The sequence below is a fragment of the Nicotiana tabacum genome, chromosome 12, assembly GCF_000715075.1.
Source record: "Nicotiana tabacum cultivar K326 chromosome 12, ASM71507v2, whole genome shotgun sequence".
Classification (NCBI taxonomy): Eukaryota; Viridiplantae; Streptophyta; class Magnoliopsida; order Solanales; family Solanaceae; genus Nicotiana; species Nicotiana tabacum.
The window spans coordinates 103,787,709-103,800,641 of NC_134091.1; positions in this window are offsets into that span (position 1 = coordinate 103,787,709).

Genomic DNA, 12,933 nt, shown 5'->3' on the forward strand with positions numbered 1-12,933 from the left:
GGGTTAGGTATCCTATTCCTAACAAAAGAGATTTATTATCTAGATTATATGATGCCAATATATTTTCAAAATTTGATTTAAAATCTGGTTATTGGCAAATTCAAATATTTAAAGAGCATACTTATAGAACTGCTTTTAATGTTCCATTTGGGCAATATGAATGGAATGTTATGCCTTTTGGTTTGAAAAATGCCCCTTCAGAATTTCAAAAAATTATGAATGATATTTTCAACCCTTATCTAGATTTCGTCATTGTATATATCGATGACATTTTGGTATTTTCCAAAACACTTGAAATGCATATTAAGCATTTAGATATTTTTAAAAGAATTGTTATACAAAATGGTTTGGTAATCTCAAAACAAAAAATGAGTTTATTTCAAACTAATATTCGATTCCTAGGACATTATATTAGTCAAGGAAAGATTACTCCTATTCAACGATCGATTGATTTTGCCTCTAAATTTCCCGATATTATTACTGATAGAACTCAGTTACAAAGATTTTTGGGAAGTTTAAATTATATTTTACCTTTTTATAAAGATCTGTCACGTGATTTAGTCCCCTTATATGATAGGCTAAAAAAGAATTATAAAAACCCTTGGACTGATAGTCACACTACTTTAGTAAAAAATATTAAGCAACGTGTTAAATCTTTACCTTGCTTAACCCTTGCTAATCCTGCATGGCAAAAAATTATAGAGACTGATGCGTCTAACATTGGTTATGGAGGGATTTTAAAACAAATTAATCCCAATGATAAACATGAATATCTGATTAGATTTTACTCTGGTAAATGGTCTGAAGCCCAGAGAAAATACGCTACTGTGGCACATGAAATGTTAACCATAGTAAAATGTGTTTTAAAATTTCAGGACGATTTATACAATCAAAAGTTTTTGATAAAAACTGACGCACAATCTGTTAAATATATGTTTAACAAAGATTTTAAACATGATGCCTCGAAAATGATATTTGCAAGATGGCAGGCTCAATTAGCCCCTTTTGATTTTGAAATACAATATAAAAAGGGAATTGATAATTCTCTGCCAGATTTCTTATCTCGTGAATATTTACAGGATGGAACCCCCCTGGGGTAGGGGAAGAGGTAGAGGTTGGGGAAGATCATCCCCACAGTCCAAAGGAAGGTTATCGCCTTCGGGATCGTCATACGGATCCTCATCAAACTCCCCAGTTATACAAATGGGAAGAAGAAGTTTAGTCAATGAGAGGATATCTCTCAGAGAAGAATCATCGATTGGACCATCCGTCCATCTGGAAGATATTCCAGAAGATAGTCCGTTATACGCACATTTGCAGGCATATTTGACTGCTCAAAAATAGAAACATACTTCTGTTAAGCAAAGTGATACTTTTGCTTCCATTACTAAAGATGACAATGATGATATCAAGTCATACGAGAAAGTGCCAAAAAGAGAAATGATATTTCTCTTAGAAAACTCTGACATTCAGAGAAAAGAAGAACCGTGGAAGATATTCTAAAGGTATTTGATAAATGGGTTATATTATCTGGGTGAGTCATACAAAACCCGTTCCTACTATGAAACGATACTAACCAGTACTGGAAGTGCAGATTTTCAGCACTTTTCTGGGTATAGTACAGACGAGAACGTTTATAACTTCTCGAAAATTATAATTAAACAGATAATATCTGTTAAAGACTGGGGTATATCCACAATGAAAGAAAGGCAGATAAGCCTTAACAAAGTGAAAATGAATTTTACTTATTGTGATTATATCCAAGCTTTTGATAAAGTATTATACTACAATAATGATAGACATAAACATACTTGGTTTATAAAAGTATGTGCAAAGATATTTGCAACAACTGTTCCTAATTGGTTTCTAAACTGGTGGTCATACCACGGTCCAATAATAATGATTTTACCAGATCCATTTCTCATGTTATACAAAGAATGGGTAAAAATTTCTCCTTTTATTAACGATCTATATCACGCAGATCATATCTGCTACCCAGAAAAAATTAATCAAATATATTTCTTTCTGGAATTTTCTATCCCTTGGATACACAAATGGAATCCGGAAGTCGGATTCACTGAAGAACAAGTCCCCTGCTTATATAGGACTTTTTACAACAATTTTTGGGACAAGTTAATGAAGAAGGATCCCAAAACAAAAACCTTATATGGTCAAGAGCTCTTGGATTCAATCGAGATGAAGATCCAAGAATATTCCAGTAAACCTCAGAAAGAGGTAATTGATGACAGTTCAGTGAGGCATATTGCCAGAAGGATCTCCTTTCAAGAAGGAGATAAAACAGAAATGATTAACAGTTACTTGGAAGAGGTTAAAAGAAATTTACTGTCTTCCATTAATCAATATGAAAAGTCAGATACGTCAATGCAAAGTGAAACAAGCAACGATGATATTGCTGAAGATTCTCAGCCCATTGAAGCAGAAAGGATACTATCTGAAGAAGACTTACAAGATGCAGAAGAACTCATCCGCAAATTGAAAAAGGCGGAAAAGAAACCAGCACAGTGAAACAGCTGGACCCCACTCAAACAGTGAAGCCGCCGGACCCACAGCACAGTGAAGCCGCCGGACCCACTCGAATAGTAGATACACTGTTTATCAACAGTAAATACACTGTTTCAACAGTAGAAACACTGTTACAGGGACCCACGGGGACCCACTCTTACTGTTTATAGATTCCTTTTCTTTTTCTATTTATAGAAGTCATTCGTTCATTTTTTAAAGGTAGACGTGAAGACTCCCTCTATCTAGAACTCTCTCTCTCTCTCTCTAAGTGTAAGTAAAGAGTTAGTTTGAAGTTTGTAGATTGTAATAGAAGAACAAGTAAATAAAAGTTTTCAGTTCTTCATCTTCAGGGCCTTGCTTCTTGGCCACAAGGGACATACTTCTGTCTTTCTTAGTTTAGCTTTTCTTCTAGTCTCTCCTCTCTGGCCGTGACGATGTCCGGCTAAGAGACATCATATGTATGTTGAATATCTAACTTCTCTCCTATATACACCATGAAAGCGACGACATCTATTAAAATATAAATGAGTTTTATATATAGAGTTTTGACTTGGTGTCAAGATGGTTGGTACAGCCTGATATAACACTGCTCTTATTGGCTTAGCCTTAGTGGCTCCGTCTAGCCAGCCGTGAACCTCAGCCCGATAAAGGAGTTAAAAGGGCATCTTCTTTCACGGTTAGAACTGCTAGACACATGGGCTCAATAAAAGTATGTATTATATTATGACAGATCCCTTGCTTGAGTAAAGGTTTTTAACCTTCCATACAGTCATTAAACTATAAATAAAATTCAAGTATATTTCAATTCTTATCCTTACTGATTGTGCGGATTACCGCCAGTCTTTAATTATAAGGGTACTGAATTAGCTAGATTAAGAATTCTCAAATATGTTAAAATAGAAATCTTTAACTGGTGGAAACCTTCCAGGCATATAAAAGCCAGATGTGAGGTGTGAAACAAGTCCAGTTCCCGGTCAAACGGTGATTTCTGTTTTAATTTAATTGAGAAGGCATGGCGGATTACCGCCCGCCACTTGATCCTGTTAATGGTATTAGAGCCATTATTCAAAAAAAATTCAACTTGTTTATTCCTGTTATTATTATTATTATTATTATTATTATTATTATTATTATTATTATTATTATTATTATTATTATTATTATTATTATTATTATTACTATTATTATTATTATTATTATTATTATTATTATTATTATTATTATTATTATTATTATTATTATTATTATTATTATTATTATTATTATTATTATTATTATTATTATTATTACTCTACCGAGGTTAGACTTGGCACTTATTGCGTACCGATGTGGTGTACTCATATTACGCTTCTGCACATCTTTTTGTGCAGATCCAGGTACATCCTATCAGACAAGGCATCCATGAATTAGCCGTACGCGGAGACTTCGAGGTATATCTTCCAGCGTGCGCAGACTCCGGAGTCCTCTTCTATCTTATTATGTTTTCTTCCTTATTTCCTTTAGACTCTGATGTATAGAGACATTGAGGATAAATTCTTAGAAGCTTGTGACTTATTCCTACCGGGTTTTGGGAGTTGAAATTGTTAAGTTTGCAGTTCTTATTTATTCGATTGTTAAGGAATAAATTTCAGTTTATATTCAGTTATTCCGCATTGATAGGCTTACCTAGTCTTAGAGACTAGGTGCCATCACGACATCCTACGGAGGGACTTTGGGGTCGTGACACCAACCCGTCAGGTAAGCCAATTAGCAACTATCCAATTTAATGAGATTTATTAAAAAAAGAAATAATAATACACCGCTTTTATACAAATAATTTTCCAAAGACTTGTACTACAAATTATGAGCTTCTAAGATTAGAATTTACAAAGCTCGTATGAAATAAATACATCATCTATTCAAAATATACATAAGCAGATTTTTATAAATATAAGGCTACCATGAACAAGAGGCAGCTACAACCGGAACACATGTACGTCTTCAAATCCAGCTCCCGTCGATCACATCAACATCAACATCTAATATTTGCACGCAAGGTGCAGAAGTGTAGTATGAGTACAACCGACCACATGCACTCAATAAGTAACAAACCTAACCTTAGGTTGAAAGTTGTGACAAGCTGGCACACTTGTCGGGGTCCAACACTAATAGCCAACAACAGTTCATAACAGTATAATGGAAGTAATAAAAGAAGTAGCTCAGTGATCAAAAGCTCAACTCGTTCACAGTTTCAGAAAAATAAGCATGGTTTTCAAGTATATCAGTGAAAACCCAAATCTTTTACCGAAATCACCAGATATGTGAGTATGTTTGAAAACTGTGATTTTTTCCAAAAACTGTTAACAACAGATAAGATGTTTCATTATCGAATGGCATGAGGAAAATACATCTCTATGCCTACATGTCAATATGCAGGTGAAATCATGAATGACACTAAAACCAGAGTGATAGAAAGAAATGCTTCTCTATGCATGTACCTCAAGTATGCATGTCAAATGAAATGTATCTCAGTGATTAACTCATCATGCTCAATCACTCGACACACTCAGTCACTCAATACTGTATATGGCTAATCCAGCCCAAGGAAGATCCATCCCAAATATATATATATATATATATATATATATATATATATATATATATATATATATATATATATATATCAATTGACAGTCAGCCACTCAGTACTGTATAAGGCCAATACAACCCGAGTAAGATCCATCCCCAAATATAAATTCTTCGGTAAAGATCTATGCCTAGGGAAGATCCATCCTTGAATATAATAGAATGCCCTCACTGGGGTGTGTATACACTCCGAAGGGGTTCCTTCATCCCAAGCGCTATAATAAGCCAGATCCGGGCATAAATCAATATAACATGTTGCGGCATAAATCTTGATCCCATAATATCACTTACAATTAGGCCCTCAGCCTCACTCAGTCATCAATATCTCCAGTCTCTCGGGATCGCAATGCCATGAAACTAGCCTAGAAATGATGATATGATGTGTCAATAAATAGCAACAGAGACTGCGATATGATATGAAATGAATGAACATGACCGAGTATAAAATTGCAATTTGAACAAATAATTCAACAACATTATGACCTCAGTTTCTAACATGGATCACAGCTCAGTAGCTCTAGTACGTAGAGATTTCATGGTTATAGATAAGATGAGGTAACTACAGATTACCACAAAAATAACAGAGTTACAATTCACACGGTGCACGCCCACACGCCCGTCACCTAGTGTGTGCGTCGCCTCAACAACAAACACATAACATGTAATTCAGGGTTTCATACCCTCAACACCAAGTTTAGAAGTGTTACCTCGAACAAGCCAAATCCAATACCGAGCAAGACAAATGATGCTCCACAACGCCATCCCGCGAGTACCGACCTCCGAATGGCTCAAAACTAGCCAGATGCAACTCAAATACATCAAATAAAGCCCAAGGAAACAATTCTAAATGATAAAGGTCGAATCCTTGATCAAAAGCCCAAAATCGGTCAAAAGTCAAAACTCGTGCTCGTGCCTCGGAACACGATGAAATATAGAAACCCATTCAATTACGAGTCTAACCATACTAGTTTCATTCAAATCCGACTCCAAATCGATGTTCAAAACTCGAAAATTCGCTTTATGAAGTTTAGACAAACACCCCCAAATTTCTCTTTGAAATTCATTAACCAATTGCCACAAATGAGGATAGATTCATAAAATAAAATCAAAACCAAGTAGAGAACACTTACCCCAATCCGTATGGTGAAATTTTCTTCAAACATCGTCTCAATTCGAGCCCCCAATCACAAAATATGATAAACAAAACCAAAAACCTCGATTTATAGCATTCTGTCCGGCATTTTTGCACCTGCGACACATTAGCCGCTTCTGCGACCAAAATCACGCTTCTGTAGAGAAGCACTGGAGGCCTGCCTTTGCACGTGTGGTAAAAACTCCGCTTCTGCGCACACGCAGGTGCGAGTCCAAACTGTGCTTCTGCGCTAGCATTCGCTTATGCGCTCAAACACACTGCATCTGCGCCTTCGCAGATTCGGAACACCCGCCGCTTCTGTGGACTCCTGCTCCCAAAAGCACTTCCGCTCTTGCGACTCCTTTGTCGCTTCTGTGACTATCGCACCTGCACAAACTAGCTGCAGGTGCGATCACACCAGATTTGCCACAAGCAATCTAAGCCAAAATGCTCCAAACGATCCGAACCTCGTCCGAAACTCACCCAGACCCCTCGGGACCCCGTCCGAATATAATAACAAGTCCCATAACATAACACAGACCTACTCGAGGCCTCAAATCAGACATAACAACATTGAAACAGTGAATCACGCCTCAAATCAAACTTAAATGAACTTTGAACTTTCAACTTCCAAAACTCGCACCGAACATATCAAATCAACTCGGAATGAACTCAAGCTTTGCACACAAGTCCCAAATGACATCACGAAGCTATTCCAATCCCCGAAACCAAAATCCGAATCCGATATCATCAAAGTCAACTTTCGGTCAAACTTGTGAACTTTTCAAACCTTCAAATTTCCAATTTTCGCCAATTTGTGTCGAAACCTTCTAGAAACATCCAAATGCAAATCCGGGCATAAGCCCGAGCCCAAAATTATCATCCGGACCTAATGGAACCATCAAAACTCCGTCCCGGGGTCAAATTCTCAGAAGTCAAACTGGGTCAACTCTTGTAACTTAAAGCTTCAACAATGAAATTCATTCTTCCAAATCGATTCCGAATAACCTAAAAAAACCGACGATTCAAACAAGTCATAATACATCATACATTGCTGCTCAAGACTTCAAATGGCTGAACGGAATGGAAATGCTCGAAACGACCGGTCGGGTCTTTACATCCTCCCCCACTACGAACTTGCCAAGAGTTGTTCCAAAGCCATCAAACCACCGTGTAACCTTACCATGCACATACCCGGGGTGATCCCACGACACTTTATTCCATATAGGCCCCACAACACAACATCCCCGAAACCAAAATCCGAATCCGATATCATCAAAGTCAACTTTCGGTCAAACTTGTGAACTTTTCAAACCTTCAAATTTCCAATTTTCGCCAATTTGTGTCGAAACCTTCTAGAAATATCCAAATGCAAATTCGGGCATAAGCCCGAGTCCAAAATTATCATCCGGACCTAATGGAACCATCAAAACTCCGTCCCGGGGTCAAATTCTCAGAAGTCAAACTGGGTCAACTCTTGTAACTTAAAGCTTCAACAATGAAATTCATTCTTCCAAATCGATTCCGAATAACCTAAAAAAACCGACGATTCAAACAAGTCATAATACATCATACGTTGCTGCTCAAGACTTCAAATGGCTGAACGGAATGGAAATGCTCGAAACGACCGGTCGGGTCTTTACATCCTCCCCCACTACGAACTTGCCAAGAGTTGTTCCAAAGCCATCAAACCGCCATGTAACCTTACCATGCACATACTCGGGGTGATCCCACGACACTTTATTCCATATAGGCCCCACAACACAACATAACTGAAGATCATTACTTTGACCTTAGTCCGTAACCCTTGGAATCCAATTACCAATATTCGGAATTTCCTACAAGACTCGAACCTCGCATCAACACTGTACAAGTCTGAACAAGCTGTATCAAGCCATAACCTTAACCCGAGATGTAATCACGTGATATACTGCATAACTCGCGTACTTGTAGCAATAACTTCTGACCATAATAACTGCTCAAAACAAACCCAGTAAAAACCTCATTTCAAACAAAACCTCGTTCAAAAACCTTTGTACACTGTCGATTATGAAATAAGCACACAGAAACCCATAACCACTCATCAGATCAACAAGTCTTGGAGCTTTCTCTCGTCCGACAAGAACCAAAGCCAAATCCTGGGCCAACTTCCGATATTATTCTTCCGTAATCAAATCCAATAGTACCCATTCTAGGTCTAACGACCTCATCTTATTAAATACAAGCTACTCTACTAACATGCCACACCAATACCACCCAGGGCCACAGCCGTGCAATCCGTGCACCAATACGCAATAATTCAAATGTACTCAAACATAGAAAATGACTCCAATGAGAGAACAGCCCCGCAAGTTCAACCTGTACCATCACAACTGCAATGTTACAAACCCATCTTACATAGTAAAACCAAGACACACGAATCTAACACAAAGGATCATATCCTGACATAACCCAGCTACAATGCGTGACCCCATCCAGATACGGGTCCACATGAAGTACCTCAAGACACCATGCTCAAAATCAAAACTCACGTGCAATTCGACATCAAGTACCCAAGATACATGACCATAACCATAGAGAAACAAGTAACACAATACCACAGTCCGAAAAGAACATAACCAATGCGCAATTACTCATTCCACACCCTAATACCCATCTCGATTAAATTTCGCTATAAGGCCCAAATTGAACCTCGCCATGTGTGCATATAACCAATGAATCACAACCCCTCGTGGCATAAAAAGGTAACTCATAAAACCTATCAGAACACGAATAAGCTCAACTCTAACCGAATGACACATCCCTCCATAATAGAAGTATGGAGTCAACCAATCCGACCCGATGTATAATAAAAATCCTTGTTGGGCCCACCAATGGGCCCTAATCAACTCTGGCCATAATGACTGAACCATAACACATACTATCATCTGGCTAGCTTTAGCCATATCTTCACATTCCCAACCACGAAACAATCTGTTTCTGAGAATTCCTAGTCTACAAGTCCATATAACACATGAATTACCATATCCGATACCAACTCAATCGCCCGAATGTCTAACACCTCTCTCATACACGATCATCCCACGAGAATTACTTCAAAAATTCTTCCGTGCCACATAGCAAAATCTGAATATTTGCAGTCAATCAACCAGGCGAGTACAACAATACCAATGAAGCATCCGTAAGTTAACACACAGTGCGCCTTCTGAAATGTGCACCCTTCATAGGAATTACCAAGAAATTATAGCATCCAGCTAAACATTAGAAACCATCCATGCCGTCTAAGAATTCATGCCCTTACTTTCAAAACTAAACTGTGACCTTGCACACGCAAATCTTAATGCCACACAACATACCGCATCTATCATGAATATGAAAAGTACGAGAATCACATAATCAAATCTAGGTTACAACAAAACTACATACTCTATTAGCCATGAACCTTCCATCTGATCTCATCCAGGAGAAATCACAACACGCAACACGCTCCTCACGCCATTAGGAAATATACACCTCGAACCATGGTAGAAACCATTAGAACACTTTGAAATCCATTTGCACATAACCCGGCTAACACAACCGAATCCCTCTAACTCAAACAAGTCACGCAGGTCGCCAAAACCCAAGAGCATTACCACGAAATACCTGTAGAGACTCACCACATATCCATTACCGTGCTGATCCAAGCTATTACCAAGTTGTACTATTTCTCTGAGTTCCTTCTAAATTACCCTCAAGGTGACACTTCTTATTGCCAGAACACCACGATCCTTAACCAAAACTCACCCCAAGAGATCCTAGAATAAAACCATACCGCCCTAAGGCCCATAAGCAGCTGTATTCCCTCTCAAGCACCCTAAAAGTACCACAATCGAGAAACCTACTTTGAAGAGACCTTATGCGAATCTAAAGCCATTTTCTTAACCTTAATTATACTGAAAGGTATACTCCATAATGATATAGAAGTGCCACAAGTATCGACAACATCCAATGTAAATATCAGGTCCTAGCCATATACCAATCCAAGAAAACTCACAACTGCTACATATAAATTTTGAATCCATTAGAACTTTCTCGAGAGTCAACCATTCTGCCCAAATCTCAATTGAGATACCCAAACAGGCCAAACGATATGTGCCCCATTAGAACAACAACACCCAAGGAAGTAACCTTGCCTTAACACAACCGATTAAATTCATACTCGATTCACACTACATCCTTCACACATAACAACTCAATCATTTCCATGATTTCTATATACCCATACAGAATAATATAACCTGTATCCAGATATTCCTTTACTCGAGTCACCCTTGATCTTAATCTCTGCAAGTCATATCCGATTCACAAGTATGCCTCAAACCGAAACCAGTACAACACATAACCACGTAATCAAATTATCAATAACAGACCCCCCCACTTGGCTCAAAGCCATAGAACAAAATACTTGATAACTCATAATACCCATACTCTATTACTGCCATAATCTCGCACCGAAGTTCGACTAAATCCTTCATAAGCTCACATAACACAAACCATATAGTACCTCAAATCGTCTGCTAAGGTCGCATACATCCACGTGATAGTCAGGGCAACTATTACTACCAATCCAAACTCAAAGCGCACAAATATAACCCACTGGTAGAAAGGAAAGCCTCCACACAACATCATAAAAATCACACATCCGTAGATTACCTCGCAAGTTATAACCTACCTGCTTAGCCTCAAACTGACATCTCTTTATACCCTTTCACAGCCACAACTACTACGCAATCACTTAATATTCCTGAGTCCGAACTCATCAACAAGACATGAAAATCTACTTCGTTCCACAATTAATCAACATGAAAAATCTTTCAACACACTCATAACTTGAGACTATGCGTCACATCAAGACATCAATCTAGCACCCAATAGTCCTTTTTACATCTCAAGCAAACTATTCTCAACACCTTCGAACCATCTGAACATATCCCGCAGTCACATCATACTCATCATATAGCCATGCAATCAATCATCAAGCTATAAATTACACTAATAGGGACACTACCAGACTTATAATTCCAAAAGCACATGCTCACACAACCGAAATCCCCGTGCTCGAGCTATAGTGAAAACCCGACCTCAAGTCCTCCAGACTAGCCCATCATCAGCACATGGAAATCACATATCGCACCCCATCAAAGGAATCACAAGCTGTCGATGCATAACTGATACCCAACGCTCATGTGTGCATACATATGCGTGGAAGGAATTCAAAGAGTTATGCTTCGAGCTGAATCAATACCGCACAAAAAGAAAAGAAAGACGGGAAGTTTATCCTAAATGCCCTGTAGACTCTCGATGATAGGTATGGACGTCATCATACCAATTTGCAAGACTCTACTAGACACTTACTCATGACTCATAGAACCTATGAACCTAGAGCTCTAATGCCACATTGTCATGACCCAAAATCCACCTAGTCATGATGGCACCTAACCTAACCTGTCAGGTAAGCCAATTAGCAACTATCCAATTTAATGAGATTTATTACGAAAAGAAATGATAATACACTGCTTTTATACAAATAATTTCCCAAGGAATAGTAGGTCAATTCATGATCTTCTAAGATTAGAATTTACAAAGCTGGTATGAAATAAATACATCATCTGTTTGAAATGTACATAAACAGATTTTTATAAATCTAAGGCTACCATTAATAAGAGGCAGCTACAACCGGAACACATGTACTTCTTCAAATCCAACTCATGTCTATCACAGCAATATCAACATCCAACATCTGTACGCAAGGTGCAGAAGTGTAGTATGAGTACAACCGACCCCATGTACTCAGTAAGTAACAAACCTAACCTTAGGTTGAAAGTAGTGACGAGCTAGAACACATGTCGGGGTCTAACACCAATAGCCAACAACAGTTCATAACAACATAATAGAGGTAATAAAAGAAGTAGATCAGAGATAAAATGCTCAGCTCGTTCACAGTTCCTGAAAAATAAGCCTGTTTTTCAAGTATATTAGTAAAAACCTAAAATCTTTTACCGAAATCACCAAATATATGAGTAAGTTTGAAAACTGTGATTTTTCCCCAAAATATTTCAACAACGGAGAAGATGTTTCATTATTGAATGGCATGAGGAAAATACATCTCTATGCCTACATGTCAATATGCAGGTGAAATCATGAATGACACCAAAATCAGAGTGGCAGAAAGAAATGCATCTCTATGCATGTACCTCAAGTATGCGTGTCAAATGCAATGTATCTCAATGATGAACTCATCATGCTCAATCACTCGACACGCTCAGTCACTCAGTATTGTAGATGGACAATTCAGCTCAAGGACGATCCATCCCATATATATATATATATATATATATATATATATATATATATATACACATACATATATATCAACTGACACTCAGTCACTCAGTACTGTATAAGGCCAAACCAGCCCGGGGAAGATCCATTTCCAAATATAAATACTTTGGGCAAGATCCATGCCCAAGGAGGATCCATCCCTCAATATAATCAATAGCGCTCACTAGGGGTGTGTACAGACTCGGGAGTGGCTCCTTCAACCCAAGCTCTATAATAAGCCAGATCCACGCATAAATCAACATAACATGCTGCGACGTGCAGCCCGATCC